General features: G+C 42.5%; 1 pseudogene; it reads left to right on the top strand.

Annotated features, from left to right (window-relative positions):
- The first annotated feature begins 12,565 nt into the window (after positions 1 to 12,565).
- On the top strand, positions 12,566 to 13,901 carry LOC133895046 (uncharacterized; annotated as a pseudogene).
- Positions 13,902 to 14,114: the final 213 nt, after the last annotated feature.

The raw sequence follows: 14,114 nt of genomic DNA, 5'->3' as shown, positions 1-14,114 counted from the left end.
CTTGTATGTACGATTTCAAGCTTGCCCACGTGCTTCACATTTCTCAGGTATCTTCATGTCACTCATGACTTTGGTATATGGCTTTTTGCTTCTTCTTATACTAGCTTAAGAGATTTTTCTGATGATGATTTTGGAGGTTGTAGAATTGATAAAAAAAAGGTACATCTGGTACATGTCATTTCTTCGGTAATTCTCTTGTTGCATGGTCATCTAGGAAACAGGCTTCTGTTGCACAATCTACTATTGAATCTGAATATGTAGCTACTGCTAGTTATTGTTCACAAACTCTTTAGATAGTTGCTACACTTGATTATGGGGTTAATTTAGAGAGTGTTCCACTTTTCTTTGATAACACTAGTGCTATAAGTATTGCTAAAAACCATGTGCAATATTCTCAGACTAAACAAATTGACATCAGATTTCATTTTCTTAGAGACAATGTAGAAAAAGGGAACATGGGACTTCTCCATGTGGATACTGAACACCAATTGGCACATATTTTCACAAAACCTTTGGATTATTCTCGTTTTGCTTTCCTTCGGGGTGAACTTGGTGTTATTCATCCTATAGGATTGTTTTGAGGGGGAGTTGTTATATCTTAGAGCTTGTCGGAGTTTAAAAATAAGAAAATAATGAAATATTATGAGTATCATATCTGATACATATGTGACTTTTGAAGCCAATACTTATGCTACAAGGTTTTTGTACTTTCATATCTATACATGTTACCGTGTAGTTTTTGTCATGACTTTTTAATCGGAATGAAAACTTGAATTAAATCTTGTCATGATTAAACTTTCTTGACTACTTTGATCTCTTCAAAGAGTTATAATTGTGAAAGTATCAAAGTTATGTGCTAAAGTACTGAGTAATATAGGCAAAAGATCAAGGAAATTTGATTGTCGCACTTCTTCTTTTTAAGACTGCTTATCATTGTACTTTGATATGAACTTAGAAGAAGTTGTGTATGACCGTAACTATTGTCTTAAGGTTCTGATTGTCTTTGACATAGGCTTGGCATGGTTGGATAGAATACGGCTGATGGTGCATATAATTTCTTGAAAATGAATTTTATCTTACATGCTTTTACACAATCAATCTATTTTTCAAGCACAATCAAGTGTTAAAGGTTCAATTTTTTTTGAAATTGAAGTAGTTGAGATTGGGAGGTCATGCCTTGCAAATAAATCATTAATTATACTGGATAAATTGTGCTCACACTATATTTTTACATTTTAGATGAGTTGGTACAGATATTCTTGATAGTGTGGCTTGGTCGAGTATATGTTATATATGTGGCTGATCTACGATGCTCATCAGGATAAAAACAACAAAATGATTTGATTCTCTCTTTTGAATTTTTGATGAAATCACTATCAAAGGGGGAGAGAGTTGCTCATTCTGGGAGAAATTTTTGTTGTTTTTTTCTCAAAGGGGGAGAGATTTTCCATGTCGAAATTGTTTGGCTTTTTTGTTGATCTTTTGATTTCACTTTGCGTTTGATTTAAATTCAAGTCATGTTTGTTAAGAGGTTGCCAATATTCATATGAGGGTTGCCAATATTTTCATCAAGAGGGAGATGGTAAGATCATGTGATGAAAAATTGGTTTGAATAATGAAATTGGAAGATCAATGTGATTTAGCATAATGACATTAGGATGCACTATCAGAAGTTGGGTATGCTTATGTTAGCATGATTGTTTTGCATGGAGTTTGTGTGGTGTTACGTGAACTGATCTTGAGTCAAGTTGGGAAGGACTTGTGCTCGTACTCATTTGATTGATGTGTAGGTGTTGCTCGAAGGCGAACATGGTCAATGACAGATCGTTGAACTAAATTCGGGGAGGAACTGAGGTTCAGCAACTAGGTTCGGGAGGAACTGAGGTCATAGTAATCGAGGATGTCATGCAGGACATTCAGGCTAGAGAACAGTGTACGTGAAGACAATTTTGGATGTGTGCAACTAGGTGCGTTGCAGAGAAGGACAGACGTACATGAGGTCATGGGCAACCAGATTGTGTGTTCGGATGATGGAGTTGTCGAGTACATAGCAAGGTCAGGCTACGGTCTGATTGGTCGAAGAGTCCAGTCCCATAAGGAATCGAGTGCTAGTCTGAGTTTGACTCGAGAATGAGTTGGATTCGGTTATGGGTGGACATGTCTTGGTATGGTTTATGTCCGGGTAGGATATGATCAAGTTGTTTCCAAACTAAGGATGGTTTGGAGGGTTATATATTGAGAGGGTCTTGGTTAGGGATTTAGACTTTTGATCTAGGGAGTAGATCTATTTGGGTTTGAGATTTCGTGGAAATCTTTGTTGGATGCTTTGGAGAGGCATCTTGTAACCTCATCTATGCAATGAAAAATCAAGTTTCGTGATAGTGAAAGTTGCCTACTTACTTTGATGTGGACCTTGATAGTGACAGTGACAATGAAGACATTGAGTATCTACCTCCTGTCAAAGGCACACATGACCACGAGGTCGGTGGCTTAGGCTTCGCAGCACCAGTTTTGGCACCACCACCGCCTCCAGTCACTGCTACCATAGCCAGTCAGCTGTCAGAGCTTGCCGCTATTCTTCATAGACTAGTTAAGGGTCAGGAGTAGCAGGTTGAGCACACCTGACGTTTGGAGGAGCGACAGGCACGTCAAGAGAGTGGCAAATAGCTTTGCTAGAGCAGCTGACGCATCGGCACAAGGCGTCACTTGCAGTAGTTCAGCAGTCCATGATCAACATGTTCTCAATCTTCTATGGCTACATCAGCCACATGCACTAGCAGATCGGATTACCACCACCTCAGTTTGTAGTGCCAGCACATGGTCCAGCTCCAACTTTGACTCCACCACCGACCAGTGTTGGCGGGTCAGTCCCGACGCCCCTATCTTCGATCCCACTATCTCCGTTTCTTCAAATAGAGCTGTTGCGTTGACCAATGGACCCTTTTTGCTGCCAGTTACCTCTGAGGTGTCCTCTCCACTGTCTACTCCTCCACTCACTTTTGAGGAGACACCTCAGCCAGCTCTGCCTTGTTTCAGTGCCACAGTTGATCCCATACCTCCAATTCAGCCTGAGTTTGGACTTAGCTCGACAGAATCAGCACTTAGGGTTGTGAATCCTCAAATAGCCAAGGAGATGGCCATGCAAGGTGTTGTTGTTTCTAGTTCCAAGTCACCTACTGTAAGTGCACCTAGTCTGGAGGATCTTGTTGTGGCGACCACACCTACTCCTGCTCCTGTTGTCAGTGTGCCTGCTCCAGAGGATCTTGTTGTGGCGACCGCACCTACTTCCTCTGCGAGACCTTTGTCTCCTATCTTCGATACCCTTTCTGCTTCTAACGAGGCTGAGCACAACTCTGACTCTGGTTCTAGGTTTGAGGCCAAAGTGGTAGATATTTAAGGGGAGTAGAGGGAGTAGAGTGCTAGATATGTGATATCTTACACTACTACAGAACTGGCCTTATATGTCGTCCCATCACTGCCAGTTCCTAATAGGCCAGCAGTGATGGAGCATCACTGTCGGTTCATAAGCCGCGTGGGAAGAATTAGCCATCGCGGCTTATGAACTAGCCGTGATAAGGGTCATCACTGCCAATCGATGGACTGAGCCGGCAGTGATGCCCTGCTCCCTCAATCCATCGTGGCTATATAATGGCTCTAATTTCGATGATATTTAGGTATGTAGAAAGCTCCAATTATATTTTTTCTATTTTATTTAATTAGCATGTTACCAATATAGAAACTTTAGGTATGAGCGTATTTATTTTGATTTTTAATGAATTAGAAAATTTTGCTATGATATTTAGGTATGTAGCAAGATACAATTATATTTATGTATGAGCGTATTTATTTTTCATGTTTCCTTAATGAGTCATAGATAAGGTGTTGAATAATAAAGAAAATTTTTAGGGATGGCACCAACAAATACTTATCGGAAGCGGACGTGAAAGCATGCAAAAGACGGCTTCTCCAGCCCGGGCCAATTGCCGGTAGGAGATGACGAGGTAATTTATTTGTTGGTGATCGCAAAATGTTCTAGATGTTATGAATTTGGATTTACAATAATGATATAATTGTAGATAGACAGAAGATGGATGTACAATAAGAGCCATGTGAGCGCAGAGTACAAAAATGGCGTGGATTGTTTCCTGGTACAAGCCGCAATGCACAAGTCAAATACACAGTCTCAATACATGTGCTATCCATGCGTTGATTGCAAGAACAAGAAGCAGTTCTCCACCACCCAGCAGATACATTCCCACTTGATGCCAAGGGGCTTTATGCCTGGCTATACCCATTAGACTGAGCACGGTGAAGCTGAGATCGTACAGAAAGGGCAATACATTGACAGAGAAGACGAAGGCATGTGCACCGATATGTCGGCCGAGGAATACATCGATATGCCGCTTGCCGGAGATACGTTGGCCGATGATGATCTAGAGGAGATGTTGGCCGACGCCGACGTCGATGATCTCGAGCAGATGTTGCGCGATGGGGAGGGGAACTTCACTAATGAAAGAGAGTTTCAAAAGTTTCAGTGTATGTTAGAGGACTTTAAAACACCGTTGTTCCCAGGCTGTGAGAAGGAGCACACAAAGTTGTGTACCATGCTTTCACTGCTGCAATTGGAGGCAAGCAACAGGTGGTCTGAAAGAAGCTTCATAGAGTTGTTACTGTTCTTGAAGAAATTTCTTCCAAAGGAAAATATGCTGCTAGAAAACACGTACTAGGCCAAGCAGGTTGTGTGCCCATTGGTGTTGGAAGTACAGAAAATACATGCATATCCAAACGATTGCATGTTGTATCGTGGAGAGCATGCAAACATGCTAGCGTGTATCGCCTGTGGTGCAGCACGGTACAAGCGTGATGGTGATGACATCGATGGTGAAGGAAAGAAGAAATGGCATCCCGTGAAGGTGATGTGGTATTTTCCTATAGTCCCCCGTTTGGAGCGTTTATTCGCGAACAAAAGGCATGCCGAACTGATGCGATGGCACGCCTGATGAGTGCAAGGATGATGGAATGCTAAGACACCCTGCTGATTCTACGCAGTGGAGAAACATTGATAGGAAATACAAGAAGCCATTTGCAGAAGATGTGAGGAATATAAGATTTGAGTTAAGTACGGATGGGATGAATCCATTTGGAAACATGAGCAGTAGTCATAGCACTTGGCCTGTGATTCTATGTATCTACAACCTTCCTCATTGGTTGTGTATGAAGCAGAAGTACATTATGATGCCGGTACTGATACCAGGGCCAAGGCAACCTGACAACAATATTGATGTCTACTTGAAACATTAATGAAAGATCTTGTAATACTGTGGAATGATGGTGTAGGTATGGGATGCATACAAACGAGAGAACTTCACCCTACGCGCAATGCTGTTTGTAACAATCCAAGATTGACAGCCCTTGGCAACCTATCGGGCCAGACTGTCAAAGGCTATTGTGCATGCGTACATTGTTTGGATGAAACAGAGAGATTGTGGCTGAACAACAGCCGAAAAATGGTGTACCTAGGTCATCATAAATTTCTTCGCAAGGATCACTCGTATCGCAGCAACAGGAGAGCTTTTTATGGGAAAGTTGAGACTCGATCACCTCCTAAGCATCACACTGGGAGACATATATATGAGATGGTAAAGGGAATTAGGGTTATCCTTGGAAAGGGACGCGGGAGTACACCGGTTCCGAAATCTAATTTTAGAGCTCCTATGTTCAAAAAGAAATGTGTCTTTTATGACTTAGCATATTGGCCGGATTTGGTGGTTCGAGACGTAATCGATGTCATGCACATGAAAGACTTGAAATTAACTAGCATGAAGTCTCATGATTGTCATGTGATGATGACACAGATGCTTTCAATTGCAATTAGAGGTATTTTACCACTGAAGGTTCGAAACCCAATCATAAAGCTATGTTCATTCTTCAACGCGATATCACAGAAGGCCATCGATTCGACGAAGCTAGATAAGCTGCAGGAAGATGTGGTCGAGACTCTATCCCAGCTTGAGGAGTTGTTCCCTCCATCGTTTTTTGATATCATGGTGCATCTCATTGTTCACATTGTGAAAGAGATACGAATTATTGGCCCCGTATTTCTGCATCAGATGTACCCTTTTGAGAGGTTCATGGGACTTCTTAAGAAATATGTTCGTAACCGAAATTGGCCAGAAGGCAACATTGTTGAGGGCTGGGGAACCGAGGAGGTCATTGATTTCTACGTAAACTACATGAATCTCAAATCGATTGGTGTGCCTGTATCTCGCCATGAGGGGAGGCTACAGGGGAAAGAGACGATAGGTGCAAACGCATTCTGCACTAACGACCCCATTTCATTCACTCAAGTACATTTTGCAGTTCTGCAATAATCAGTTGTAGTGGACCTGTATGTCGAAGAACACCAGAAGATGCTACGCACCAGAAACCCAAAAAAGTCTGATGTTTGGATCGCGCGAGAGCACAGAGATCATTTTGGCGCTCGGTTACGCAGACAGGTGATGCATAAGTAGATAGAGTATGCTTAGTTGAATGTGTTGACTCACAAACCGTCTACTACAATCCTCACATTCCAAGGATATGACATGAATGGCTATACATTTTATACAAGAGCTCAAGATAAGAAGAGCTCCAACCAAAATAGCGGTGTCTGTATAGATACCTATGACTGCAATGGAAATAGGGAGACCTATTATGGATTCATAGAGGAGATCTAGGAACTCAACTATGGAGTGTTAAAGGTTCCTCTTTTCCGGTGCCAATGGGTCAGACTCCCAGGGGGTGTGAAGATCGACAAGTACGGTATGACTACAGTGGACCAAAAACTCATTGGATACAGAGAAGAACCATTTATACTTGCAAATGTTATTATACAGATCTTCTATGTTCAAGACCCGGACCTGACTAACAAGGAGGAGTGCCACATGATTCTTCAAGGAGAAAGAAGGATTGTCAGAGTGGAGAATGTTGTGGACTAGGAAGACTACAATTAATTCCACGTGCTACCTTCTTTCAGAGAGGATGTCGACCTAGGTCCAATGGAAGACACTGACAAACCTCCCTATGTACGTCGTTGAAACTACTATCACTGTCGGTGTACTTATTGAGCTGGCAGTGAAAGTAGTTTCACTGCCAGTTGTCCTAGTGAGCCGGCAGTGAAGGTACCATTTCACTACCGATGGTCATATTGAGCAGACAGTGAAAGTCCTCACCTATAAAATAGCTCGATGCCCTGCGCCCTTTGATACTTAGAAAATTTTTCCCGATCCTTGTGCCGTTCGCCGAAACACCTCTCGACGCCAAGGAGCCCACGCTGCCAGAGGTCCACGAGCCCATGCCCGCTGTCCGTGTCCTCCTCGACACCGTCATCCCCCTCCATGTCGTCCTCTTGCCCAGTGCCATTCCCGTCCTCCTCGACGCTGTCATCCTCCTCCCCGCCATCATCGCCATCCTCCTCCCTGGCACCATTCTCGTCCTCCTCGACGTTGTTCCTTGTCCTCCTTGACACCGTCGTCCTCCTCCCAGATGCTGACTCCATCCTCAGTCCCCAACATTGCCTTCCTCGGAGTCGACCGCCTCTATGCCGCCGCTCTGTCCCCGAGGCCATCCCCGTCGCTGTCGTCCCCGAGCTCCAATACATCATCGCAGTGAGTACTCCACTACCAGCCATCTCCCTCCACCTCCCAGACGGAGTTTGTGGTTGTGAAGTGATAGGTATTGTGAGGTTAATGGTTGATTTGGTAATTAAGTTTTGGTTTCACCACTGGGTGGTTTAGTCAAATGAAATTGAGCCGAGTGAGCTCAGTTCTGGTGTTTAGAACTTTGGTGCTCAGGCAATCGATTGGTGGTGGTGCTGTCTTGGTGATATGCTCTGTGATGATCAAATGCAACACTGAGGTTGGGCTAGATGTCTAAGTGCAATAGGTATTAAATCTGTTTGTTCTCTGTTGTTGGATCAGCATAGATTTCCCTGATAGTAGTGGCGCATTCCATTGTTCAGTCCCTGTGCTTATTGTTGGTAGTTTGTATATTGCCAGTTAGGCTTGATTCCTAGACTAGGAGCTGTTGTATTTGTTGATTCAATTAATCTTGTTTTGATTGAATTCTGGAAGAGAGGGAAAATCTTTGGTACTGCTCTAATATTTTTCTACTCGGTTAGTGTTTGTTTTTCAAAGAGTAATCCTCTCCTTGTCAGCTTTTATGTCCAGGAGCATTGTCCAGGAAGAAAGCTCAATTTCACAGAACATTTTTTTTCAGTTTTACATCTAGTTGTGATATTAGCTTCTAGCCCAGCTTGTGATGTGTCAAACGGACAATTAGGGAGCAGGATATCGTAGTCCTGGGGCCAATTGATATATTTATCTGAGAGCAATTTTATTCAATCATCCATATGCTGTTTAGTTCATTATGTTGCTTGATGGGAGGTGGTTTTGCTTCTGTATTTATGGCACTTACGTGTATGTTCATGTTTAGTGTATATGAACTACTTTGTTTCTTGATTTTTATATTCTGGTGGTCCTCAAGCATATTTTGCAGTCACAAATGATGAAAGGAGATAACTATTTACCATTCATATGACTGCAAAACTCAACTGGGATGGTTATTACACATGCACCTTGCACGTCTTTTCACTATCCTAGTCGAGCTTGCAGTCGTATATAATTATCTCCATAATCTAATGCGGATCAATCAAATAATAGACTCTCTGTTGGATGGTGGTTGCATATGATGGTGGTGATTGATTTTTGTTTTTGTTTGTTGCTTTTCTTCTTACATCCTAATGTATAGATACTGATGCTATGCTTATTTTCATACTGATCAGTGCACCATAATGTATAGATATTGATGCTATGCTTATTTTTGATATCATGCTCTCTACGGAGAAACAAAAATTTATTTTGAAATACAATAAAATAGTGGCGATGATGATATGGCTCGAGGCCATATTTCTTTATTACTTCTAGGACTTTAGTACTGATTTTGTGGGTTCAGAGAGGAAGCATCCTTCAGCCGGCAGTGATAACCCCCTTCACTGCCAATCCACCGAGCCGACAGTGATAGTCCTCGACTATCAGTGCCTGTTGCCCACTGTCGGCTCAAAAACCAACAGTGAAGGGGGTTTTGGAGCCGGCAGTGAAGGGTTTTTCTGCAGTAGTGTTATGTGGTTTTCATGTATGGACAAGCTATTTGTATGTGTGGATAAATAATGTAATGTGTCTAGTGCTGATTTGACCTGGCCTTTGTGCTCAGGTGCTAACTTCGGGCCCCTCGACCTCGGAGGTAGGGCCAAAGGTGGGACCACAGAGCATCAGCCTTGACCTGCTTTCAGAGTTGGTACCGTTGGATGAATCTTCGACAGAATGGCCTTCCAACGATGATGCAAAGGAGAGCAAGAAGCAGCGGCCTGTAAGCGTGCCTAGGAAAAGGAGGATGAGAGGCTGGCCCATCAGCTGTGCACTACGGAGGAGCAAGAAGCAGTATCGTGTAAGCGTGCCTAGGAGGAGGAGGATGAGAGGGTGGCCCGTCAGTGCGCTATGGATGAGTACAAGAGGGTGGCCCATTATGGCACTGCGGAGGAGACTAAAGGCTCAAACCGTAGTGGTGTTTAGGCATCAGACTTCAATGTCTTTGGCATGCTGGTGAGCCTAGAGCATAGGCGATGCTGCGGTAGATCAGGCATGGTCGGGTTCTCTGCTCCACCACCATCAGCCCCCTGGCATCCCTGGATGTACATACGCCATCACCCATCCGTGCGGAGACACAATGCTCATCGCGGGAGAGGTAGAGGGATACTGGACTGGCTCAACTCGACCAACTTTTTAGGGGGTGACCTGTGAGAACTATTATATATAAATGTGTGTTTGTCAATACCTATGACTTGCAATATGTGTTCACTTGAATATGGCCCAGAATACGGGGAGCGTACCCAAGTTTGAGGGAAAGAACTCTTTCCCCTGAAGTTTGGGTCGCCGCTTCTAAAGGATCTGAAAGACCTCTTAGTGAGCTTCAAGTTAGATGGAATGGTTGGGCTAGAAATGACCTCTTAGTTAGCTTCAAATTGGTTTCTCTCAAATGTCTCACGGTGACATCATTCGCAAGATCTTGATGGTGTTCCCTAAGCCCAAGTATAGCATCGTCGTCTCACTTCTTCAAGAGAAGGACCTTGATGAAATGGAGGTTCATAAAGTGATGGGGAGTATATTATGGTGCGTTGGGGAGTATATTATGACCTCTAAGAACTAGGGCAAAAAGTAGAATGAAAAGAAAAATTGTATTGATAAGAGAACGATTGTGTGTTTTTTCAATCGGCCTGCACCCCTTTAGCTATTTATGAGGGGCGTTATGGACTTCTCCATCAAGGATTAGACTCTATCACATCCTTAAACCGAGTCTCTAGCTATTTCCTAAAAGAACTCGGCCAAAACATCCCAAACATGTAGGATTGTCCAACCCATCAAGCCTCCCACGCAGGGGACACGTTTATATGCCATAAAACACAGAAACGAAACTAGTCTGAACCAAAATGTGAATACTGAATAAATCAGTGTAAACAAAATGCTATCACCAGACTATCCGGTGAATACAATCTTCAGAATCCCTAGACTTAAGCTTAGTTCTCACTGGATAAATCAGTGTGAACAAAATGCTAGTGCCAGAGTTTTGTGTTTATGCCGTACAATTACTCAAAAGCGTTAAGGGAAATCCTTCTTAACACTGGATGTTTCGATGAGCTACAAGAGTTTTGCTCTTTGTCCGGTGTTTGCAATCTTCCACTGCAACTCCTCTCATCCATCTTCTATACACCAGATGATCTGGTGATGTCACCAGAGTATTTACCGGACTAAAAGTCAGAGAGTAAACTGTAATTTGAACTCACCTGATGATCCCGCATTTAAAACAAGCTATCACCGGACTATCCGGTGTTTGCATTAATTTTGACCCGAGCCAAATTTAAGTGTCAACACTAGTTTCTAAGGATCTACCTAACAAGAGTTCCAAGCAGATTAGCAACATATCTATTGGAGGAGCAAGAGCATCAAAGAGAGTGGTGGTACCTGAGCAACAAGGGCAACCTACTAGAGTCACTAGGCAGAAGACAAGGGAATTGACTTCAATTGAGGAAGTTTTACATGGTACGAGTCCAGATCCATAAGAACTGTCCACCCTAAGCTTGTCTATTGCCACACACGTTGCATTGGTATCTGCTAATTCTCCAACCCAACATGAGGATCGGATCCAGATGAGCGATGAAGGAAAGTGGTTGTATCTCCTTTGTGCACGGAAAATATTCTTTACACTATTGCAAATAGCAACTAAATGATTTACACTAACTCTATGAATGTAATTTTATCCGGTGCACCAACTACCAGTACACAACAAGGGCAAAGGGGAAGAGGAATGGGGAAGATCTTGGTAGGATAAGCAGAGGGTTATGAAATAAGATTGCAATCCATATTTTTTAAGGGAAGAGACGGCAAGAGGCACCTGTGCAACCTGCAAAGCCTGCATTAGAGGGTGGGATCATACTTAGGCAGCATATACCAATCCTTCCACACTGGAAGGAGTACAAGAAGAATGAATCTAAATTGACAAAGTTGTTGTAAGTATATCAACTCTTGGCCAAAAGTGAAGTCAATTTCTATTTTACTTGTTGTTATGGGTCGTTGTTAAGGACTCCCGACGGCTCCATGGCGCAGCTAGCTCATGCCCATGGAGCCATGCCTCCCGAAGCCTCCATGTCCCGGAGCCATACCTCCCGAAGCCTCCATCTTTCAGAGCCATGCCTCCCCCGGAGCCCCCATCTCAGGGGCTCAGGCAGGCTTCCCAAAGGCTACGAGGCGATTCATCAAGCCTAAAAAAAGATCGACCAGAAGGAGAATGCCGGTCATCCTTTGCCTGCAAGGAAGTGACTGGCGTTAAATACCTAGGCTAGTGGACGCCGTTCTGACACCCTAGTACAATGGAGGTTATCCTGACACCCCTAACAGCGTGGAGTCAGGCTGCAATTATCGACCGGCTCACCCCTCAGGGTGCAGGCACCACAATAGTTTACTATGGTAGATATTTATCTTTTATGCAGGGTAAAAAGTAATTATCCGGGATAAGACCCAGTAATTCGGTCAGGTTCTAGATATTTGTATCGTGATAACTTATACACTAAGCTAGGTACTACCCTATAAATAGGGGTCGTGGTCATCTGGGGGAAGGAGAGGTCACAGGGAAAACGCTCAAGGCCACACATAGGACACATAAGTGCCCAAACACTAAATCTTGCTGTGATACTCCCCCCATACCGATCCATTTTTCTACTATCAATACATTTGTGGTGTTCCTTCCTCTCAAACTTCGTCTCTAAGCTTGAGTCTCCTCCTTAGAAGAAACTCTCGCCGTACTTGCTGGGGCAAGATGATCTCTTGCTCCAACACTTGTTCTATCAAAGTTCATTGTATCCTTTGCATTCTCTTTTCCTGATGTTCATGCTCTTTACTATGGCCAATTTACCATAGACACCAATAGTAAGGCAGTGAGAAATGCATGTGCAAATATGCTAGGTGGACAACGACAGATGAGGTACAGGCTGAAAAAATAGTACTTCAATGGTGTATCAACAAATGAAGTGAGAATCACATCACCTAGAAGTGTATGACTGACGCTCAATGGAGAGAACTGGTGGAGATGTGGTCAAGCTCAAAGCACAAGGTGACAGAACTTCAAATTTCCTGAACTATGTTTTGCCTGTTGTCTGTGTTAATTGAGATGTGAACTCAGTAGTGCCATATGTAACTGAGATGTGAACTCAGTTTTATGCATCAGTTCAGTTCAGTTCTGGATAGCTTCATCACTTTAGTTCTGTACCTAAATAATTTATTTTACAGTCTTTGATAAACATGGTTGTAGACAATTTATTTTTTCATGTTGTACTGTTATTAATTATTTCTTTATTTTACATGGTATTAGTTCATCACAAGTGATATGTTACTGTCATGTGTTGCTATCATGTAGTTCAGATGAGTCTTGTTCAACTGAGTTTTGGATTTGTATTCCTCCTATGTTACAGATGCTGTTTGTCAATCAGATAAAAAATGTGCAACCAAAAAACCATTTTTTCAAAACACTTGAATTTAGCACGAACCGGAACATATGGATTAATGGTTAAGCAAGATGTTTGCTGCTAAACTGCATACTTTCTGTTTAATGAAGTTGAACATTCTTGGGATATCACATGCATATATGCATTGTTGCTTATAAATGTTGTACCGTATTTTCATGAAAGTGGAATCTTTGGAGTAATTTTTAGTATTTAGTATTTTTATTAGTCTATCTTACACAGATGTATCATCTGCAGAATAAATGTATCAAAAACCAATTGAATCATGTGAATGTTCGGTTTCAGCAGTGGACAAACTCTTGGTGCTACATTGCACAGGCCCATGTCATGGTAAGAAACTAAACAAATGATGTTTGTGATCACTACTCATTAAATCCTGATCATGTTCCAAGCTAACAGTTTGAAGTTGTTTGCACATCATTTTAGAAGCAAGACAAATATAAAAATGTAGAGCCCACCGTGATTGATCTTTTCAAGGACTGGCATTGCACCAAGAATATTGATTTTAGTGAGCCAGTAAAGAAAGATATTGTAATTCCTTGTTTCCTTTTTTTTCCTTTTCTACATGAAGTGCACTTGAAAAAATTTGAGTACAAGATGAAAGTCTGAGTTGTAATCCTTCTATTGCTAGGCTGATATGGAAGCAATCATGGCTGAACCAATACAAGATGGGCAGGAACCAAAGTCTGCTACTGAAGTTGTTTCTCAAGCTTTGCGATCAAGTACATTTCTTCAAAATGTGGTCCTTCAGTCAGCCTCCAAGAAAAGCTGTAGAGGTGGCGTTTCTACGTAGGTAGAAGAGCTTTAGGCCAAACTTGATTCCGAGAAACAGGGAGTAGCAGAACTTCAACGACAAATCGATGCTCAGTAGCAAGATTTGGATACCTCGAAGAAGCAGGCACAAGAATCAGAAACAGCAATGAAAAACCATTCAGAAGAAATTGAGAGTTTGAAGAAGACAACACAAGAAACTAATGCCCTCCTTCATCAACTGCTAAGCTTTAGC

Source organism: Phragmites australis, chromosome 16 (assembly GCF_958298935.1).
Source record: "Phragmites australis chromosome 16, lpPhrAust1.1, whole genome shotgun sequence".
Lineage (NCBI taxonomy): Eukaryota > Viridiplantae > Streptophyta > Magnoliopsida > Poales > Poaceae > Phragmites > Phragmites australis.
The sequence above is the reverse complement of the archived record's forward strand: the minus strand, read 5'-3'. Positions and strand labels throughout refer to the sequence as shown.